At 51.5% G+C, this 7,582-nt stretch overlaps 1 pseudogene; it reads right to left on the bottom strand.

The window, feature by feature from the left end:
* Positions 1 to 5,901: 5,901 nt before the first annotated feature.
* On the bottom strand, positions 5,902 to 7,181 carry LOC141470090 (uncharacterized; annotated as a pseudogene).
* Between the last annotated feature and the right edge of the window lie 401 nt (positions 7,182 to 7,582).

Genomic DNA, 7,582 nt, shown 5'->3' with positions numbered 1-7,582 from the left:
TGTGACCAGGGTTTTTTTTTCTGTGCTACCCAAAGAGGAGGGACATCTGGCCGGTGGCAGTGCCCAAGAGAGACGCTACGGGACTGCCGGGAAACGCACCCCTAAAGCCAGGCAGAAGTGGAGTACTTCAGAGCGTTACCTGAAACAACAGCTCTGGAAACCAGAAGTAGTTTAGAGAGGAGCTATTGCTTTATTCGACGTCGGGCACTGGGTGGAAATCCACAAATCTAGCACACCTTACCGGGGACATTCACCCATTATTTATACGTAAAAGATTCTCATTATTTTGCCTACCAAATCCATAACTCCACCTGGGCTTAGATATTCATTAACATATAGTTATTAAGCAAAGCAGGGGCCTGCCTTTGGTAACAGGGAGAGCCCCCAGAACCCACCCTCTCCCCCCTCCTGCCCCCCCGTTCCTCTGCAGCCTCCTGTGAGACCAGGATCTCAGGGAGAGGGACCAGACCTCAGGGAGAGCCCCCAAACTGCCCCAGCCCTGGGGTGGTCACGCAGCCTCCTGCCAGGAGGAGGAGCAGATACCGGATCTACAGTGTTTGGGGACAGCACAGCCACTTTCCGTGTTCCCCTTCTTTTCCCTTTTTGCAGCCCCTGCTGTTACACCATCCTTCTCAAAGCGCGGGGTGGGCAGCCTTGGTCTCCTGAACCCATTCAGAATGAAGAGCGTAAATCCAGCTCCCGTGCGTGGCTGCAGTGAGCGACTGGCTCTCTTTGCAGTGGCAACTGAGACCTCGTGGAAAGTCATCGGAACCCAAACCCCATGTTTTGGGTTGAAAGGGACCTTAAAGATCATCCAGAGCCTCATACCTGTTGTACAGAGGCACCTGGGTAGGGGAGGTGGGCAAGGAGGGAGTTCGCTTGCCACCCCTAGCATGGACTTGCCTCCATTCACAGCTCTCCTTTTGTCCACTGCCTTCAGTCTGTCAGCGGAAGGGTAACACGGCTCCTTCAGCTCAGGGTTTTTTTGGTGGCTCTTCTGTTTTTTTCTCCCAGGGAGGTCAGGGCCCGATTCCACCAATCTATTTCTTTCTCACGCTCCCTGATGCTCCACAGCCTTTCCACTTCCTCTTTAAGTTCTGCCACCAGGCTGAGTAGATCATCTGCCTGGTGGCACCTCACACAGCTGTCATCCCTTCTGCCATCCATTATCCATGAGAGGTTAAAGCACTCCCTGCAGCCAGAGACCTGAGTGGCTGCTGCTTCCATGGGACCTCTGTCTGTGGGACTGTGTCTGCCCTGGCAAGCGCAGAAGATGCAGCCTTGCCTCTTTCGGGTAGAGACCGTGGCCGAAAGCCCTCTTCAGCTTTCCACGTCCTTCTGTGCCATGCCCTGTTTGCCCGTCCTGGTCACCACGCTCCCCAGGGCCACCTTCTAAGGGGCTGTGGCCACTACGGCTGCAGGCTCTGCCCCTGCCTCGGCAGCTGCCCTCGGGTGAGTTGCCGGCTCCTGCGGGTCCCTGCGCTGCCCTGGCCATTCCCCGCCTCACAAAACCTCTGGAAAAGCCCCTTTTTGCTGCCATCGCCGGGCTGCGCTGCGGAGGTCCCGGCACCAGAGCCGTTTGTCTCGGAAGGTGACCCACAGCAAACGTCTGGAGATGGCTCCCACATCCACAGCACCAGCAGGGATAACTCCTCCTTGTTCTCTCTCCGGGAACTGCTTTCATCGCGCCACAAACCCGGGGGCTCCACGGGCCTTCCTGGTGACTTCCATTTATCATTATACATTATAATAATATAATAAAATAATAATACTTCTATAATCTGTAATTTTATTATTATTCCAGACCCCCAGGCCAGCCATAATCATCACCCCAAGCACTGTCACTGCGTGGAAGGGACCCCACGCCTGCATCTCCCTCCCACGCAGCATCTCCCGGGGGGACGGATTGAAACACCACCCTCCCGAGAGATCCCTCTTGGCCACTGGAGGGTGGGGAGAGCTGGAGGGGAAAATAACCCAGTTTGGGACCCCCGCCTCCCGCTTCACATCCTCCCAGTCGGGGTGTAAGGAACGCCCTTGGCTCATTTTGGGGGGCAACATGGAACCGGCTTCTCCGCCTGGGCACGGGCCCCCAAAATATCTCAGCCAGCAGCAGCGCTGATGGGCCGGGGCTCCGAGGGACAGTGCGGGTAGACCTCTGGTCTCGTGTGGAAAGGAGGGTTTTGGGGTTTTTTCTCCAATCTTTTCAATTTCACTTTTTTCTGAATCTAAGCAATGGCAAATTTAACTGGTACTGGATATCTCAGCACTTACCCCGAGGCTCCTGGGGATAAAGCTGTTGGAAATGCTGCAGTCACCCCACAACCCCGTTCCTCTGGGGAGCTGCTGCTGAGGGTGCAAGCGGGGAGGCGAGCGTCCTTCTCCGGAGGGATTCATCCACCCTCCGGAGAGATTTTCATCCTGCAGCCCCTGGCGGGCAGAGGAGTCGGGGAAAGTGGCATCCTCCCTGGAAAGGGAGAAATTGGTGAAGTTTGGAAAAGAAACCCAACCGGAAGGAACAGCAGAGCTCGGTCACACCAGAGCTGCTGTTCTGGGGGAAACAACTGGGCTTGAGCTGGGCCTGGAAAGAGGCAGGTCTGGGCATGCAAGGGCACCTGCCATCCCGGCCGGGTGGCCGGTGGGCCTGTGACCCCCATTTCTGCCTGTACGTGGTCTGGCTCTGGACTCCAGCCACACTGCAGAGCAGAGCCACCACGCTCAGGTCCCTTATCTACCCTCCCAAGCCTCCCCAGCTATCTGCTCTGTTTCCCCTTCTGTGGACAAGGCTTTTATCTTATCTCCACGCTCTCCTCCTCTGTCTCTTTGCTTCTCTGCTAACTCTTGCCACAAAAAGTTAAAAAAACAAACAAACAAACAAACAAACAAAAAAAAAAACCACACCAAAAAGCACGTTGGGAGGGTGAAGACCAGACATGAGATCCCACTGCAATAAGTCCATCTATGGTCTTGGGAAATGCTGAGCCGTGGTCCAGCGGTGCTCAGGCAGGACATGGGGCTTGGGTGATGTACACAATGCTCAGGTGATGCTGGGTGAAGGCCCAGTGATGATGCTCTTGAGGCTCAAGCGATGCTCGGCCATTCTATGCTGCCCTTGCCTCCTCCCTGGCCACGTGCAGGCCGGGTGCTTTGAAACCAATTTCAGGTTGGTCTCCCACCAAGCAAGTGTCCCTGGTGAGCGGGGTAGGATGGACGTGACGAGGCCCGCTGGGGAAAGGCAGAGCAGGGTATTTGGAGGCATGCTGATGGAGCAGGTGGGACCTCTTTCCCCTTCCACCCATTCTAATCCCAGCTCCATGTTCACAGGGCACAGAACCCATGCAGGCAGCTTTGGCCGAGCCACAAAGGGACAGCTGGGCCAGGGAAACATCTCGTCCAAGTGATGCCACTGTGACTCTTCAAGGAAAGCGATGCTCACTCACAGGTATCACCGTCAGTGGTCTGCCCTAAGAGCATCGTGCAGGCTACAGGCACGCAGTGAGCTGAATGGCAGCTCATGCAATCCCCAGCAAGCACCTTTGGGTCCTCCTGCCAGTGCCTACCTCTGCTGAACCTTATTGCCTGCTCTATTTTCTGGTGTCCTCTTTTGGGGGAGGTCAGTTCAGGGGCTGAGCAAGGACTCCGTGTGCATTTAAACATAGGCACGCATGTCCTGTTTCGTTCTGTCCACTTGAGATATTATTGTGTTGTTCTGCAACAGGCAGATGGGGGAGGGATGTGACAGACAAAGAAATGGTGCGGGCTTCTTTTCTGTATCTCAGTAAGAAAGGCCCAACAACAAGCGGGCCAATACAAAGCCGTTTTCAGAAGGTAGGGTAAGAAGGAGAATATAGGTAGGGAGTAAATCTTGCGTCCCTTCAGATGCTTGGCACCCAGCTGCCATGCAGCATCAGATGGACTCCAGGAGGATTTTGCCATGGCATGCTGCCTGGATACCGTCTGTGGAGAGGTTCCTCCTGCCTATCATGTCATGGGGCCTTTTATTTTGTGTAACCAATAGAATCATGTGTCTTCTCCTGTCAGGTTGGAGTGTTATCTCTGCCATAACATCCACCAGGGCACGGCAGAGGCTGGCACAGGGCAGCAGCTACTGCAGCTCCAGCTGGTTCCTTCAAGCAGCTACTTGGTCTAAGAGGCCCGATCGAGCAGACATGGCCTGTTCAAGATGATGAACCCCACCAATACAACGTCTGCTGCAAGACTCCCCAGACAATGACATCCAGCACCAGTTGTGTACACTGTTGCCAGGATCTCTGACTTTATTGATATTTTATGACCCATGGCTCCACCATCTTGGGGTTCCCAGCATCAGGCAGGATGAAGGACTCTATGATTTGCTCTCACCGTTTCCATGTTAGTAATAAGATAATTATCTCCCTTGAAAGTTTTCATGCCTTTCTTGTTGGGTTCTCAAAAGAGCCAGCACTTTGTGTACGAGGAAGGCTGCTGGGTCAAGCATCTCCGGGATAGAATCATAGAATCATAGAATCGTCTAGGTTGGAAGAGACCCTTGGGATCATCGAGTAGATGGTGTCCTTTTGTCAGTGGAGCTGGGAAGAGGTGAAGTGCTCTGTATCTGTGTCTCATTCTCTCCAATAGATAACTCATTGATGAAGGCCCAGCCCTCATCTCCTTCCTGAGTCTGGACACTGGCCCTGCTTCTTCCTTCCTGCTTTCATTGGCAGAAGCACATTTCACCCCTGAAAAAATGGGTCCACACTTCTGTCACTTAAAAGGTGTTCGTGCATGGTCTCCCACTGATGAGGCTACACAAGGATGTGAGAAAATGCATGACTACCCGTGCTACTACTCCCTTTCTCCTTCTTGTGTTATCCCCAATAAGTAGCACTTTAAGCAAGATCTTGCAGAGCTTGAGCATCCTGGTTTCAGCTGGGATAGAGTTAATTTTCTTCCTGGTAGCTGGTATGGTGCTGTGTTTTGGGTTTAGGATGAGAATAATGTTGATAACACACTGATGTTTTAGTTGTTGCTAAGCAGCGTTTGCACTAATTCAAGGAATTTTCAGCTTTTCATGCTGCCTTGCCAGTGGGGAGCACAAGAAGCTGAGAGGAGACACAGACAGGCCAGCTGACCCAAACTGTACAGAAGAATAGACCATGCCATATGACATCATGTAACAATAAAACTGGAGGGATTTGGCCGGGGAGGTGCAGCAGCTGCTGCTCAGGGGTTGGCTGGGCATCAGTCAGCAGATGGTGAGCAATTGCATTGTGCATCATTGGTTTTGTGGATTCTTTAATCATTATTATTATTATTATTATTGTCGTTGTTGTTGTTGCTGCTGCTGCTGTTGCTGTTATTATTATTGTTGTTGTTTTCCCTTCCTTTTCTGTCCTACTAAACTGCCATTATTCTCAACCCACAAGTTTTTACCTTTTTTTTTTCAATTTTTTCCCCCATCCCAATGCGGAGGAGAGGGGGTGAGCAAACAGCTGTGTGGTCTTTAGCTGCCTGCCAGGTTAAACCACAACACTGAGAGCCTCTCTTAACAAGATCCATAGTGATTCCACACACTGATGCATTACAAGACTCTCACCACCTGTTGAGGTTTGGTTAGAATCATGATTGCCATCGGTGGAGATTAAGGCACAAACGAGGCCAGGAACTGACATCAAAAAGATGGTAAGATGCATTGCGTGCTGACTTTATGTGGTTTTCCATGGGCATCTTTTGCTTCCCAACCATAGATGTGTAATTCTCAGTGAACCTTCTAATATACATCCACCCTTCACCCCTTGGCTCACTTAAAAGCAGGGGAAGGGTGTTTCCTAGTTCTTTACCATCTACCCAGCCTGATGGAGGGGCCATTCTGTAACCCCTTAGTCCATAGACCGGTTCTTTTCTTGCAAAGTTCTTCACTGGTCAGAGGGCATCCCCTCTGGAGGGTTTTTTGGGCATCTTACTGAGCGGAGGGCCCTTTTCAGGTGTCCTTCGTTCCACATGTCTCACTGCTTTGGCTTCCATTCGGGAGCCAGTAGTCGTTACGGGGCCATACAGGCACCCGCGTGCTACCTCTCCCCAAGTCCACACCTTCCTCTCAGAATGTCTCCTGCTTGGCGTGACTGTTTCCTCCAGAGCGAAGACAACTCATTCTGAAGGTGAATTTGTCCCTGCCACCGAATAGCCATTGTCTTTAATGAATCTGGAAGTCCCTGGATTAAAGGGGTCATCCTTTCGGGATCTACAGGGAGCATCATAAGGGATCCCTATGCAGGCTTAATTTCCCGGTCATACGTCATCTGCAGGCAGGCTGTTTTCTGCACACTTTCCACCAGTCGGTCAGCATTCCCCAGAACAGCTACGGGGTCACCTCGTTGCATGGGGTCTGATCCCCCCACCCAATAGGTGGCTCTCTGGGTGAGTGACCACGGCGCTTGGTTATTGCCGGTGGTTAGGAACACGCCGGACCCCCAATATCCTCCCGCTTCTTTTTCGCTTAGCAGTATTTTGTCCCCTCCTGAGAGCAAGACTCTCCACACATACTCCATCTCAGACTCTTTCGCTGTTCAGCCAAAGTCCTTTCTAAGCTTAGCTAACTCTAAGGTGGAGAAGGGAACTTTTTCTGTGGTAATCTGGGGGCAGTGATCCTCTCCTCCACCATATATATATTCTGTCTTAATCAGGGGTCAGAGGGGTACCTTCAAATTATTTAGTCTGGACTGCGACTCTTCTAGTTCCCTCTTGGGGCAGAGCGGCTGTGGATGGGGACCCCCTTCTGTACAAAACGATTGCATTCACTAGTTCAATCCTCATCAGGATTGGCGAGGAGTCGCTCATTAAGAGCGTCCCTCAGGAAATGTGATTGAGAACGCTCCTCTTCTAATCGTCCCCTACAAGGATGTGTCCTACTACATCCCGCAAGGACTGTATAATTTGGCTCTCCGCTGAGTGTTGTTGTTCCCTCTGTTCTACACTGCTCCTACGGCAGCCCTGACCACAGCGCATATAACAAACTTTCCTTTTCCCAGCCAAACTCTGCATTCAGCTCGAAGGGCTTGCATTCTATCAGTTACATGTTCTAAATTGTGCCAGTTTTTTTCCACCCATTCCAAACCAGGTGGAGACGGTTTTGCAGCATGTTCTTCTAAAAATTTGAGCAATACATTGGATTCGGGGATATTTTTACTCCCTGATTCCGCCATTTTTCTACTACGCGGAGCAGTGCAATAAAGTTGTAGTTCTACTATGGAGTAATCTTCCCGAGAGGTACCTTGATTAGTTACAAATCCTTACTCACTCTTGGGAGGCACCTTATTTCCCTTTCCCTTCCCAGGACTACCCATCATCTTGGGAGGCACCTAATTTCTCAAGCACCTAATGGCTTCAAGTTGCGCCAGGGGAAGTTCAGGTTGGATATTAGGAAACATTTCTTTACTGAAAGGGTTATCAGGCATTGGAATGGGCTGCCCAGGGAGGTGGTGGAGTCACCATCCCTGGAGGTATTTAAGAAACGTGTAGACATGGTTCTTCAGGGCATGCTCTAGTGTCCAAGATTACTGGTTTGTAGTGGGGTGCTGTGTGGGTGGGTGATGGTTTTTGGTTT

This window comes from Numenius arquata, chromosome 11 (assembly GCF_964106895.1).
Source record: "Numenius arquata chromosome 11, bNumArq3.hap1.1, whole genome shotgun sequence".
In the NCBI taxonomy this organism is placed as follows: Eukaryota; Metazoa; Chordata; class Aves; order Charadriiformes; family Scolopacidae; genus Numenius; species Numenius arquata.
Note: the sequence above shows the minus strand (reverse complement) of the source record. Positions and strands in the feature narration are given on the sequence as shown.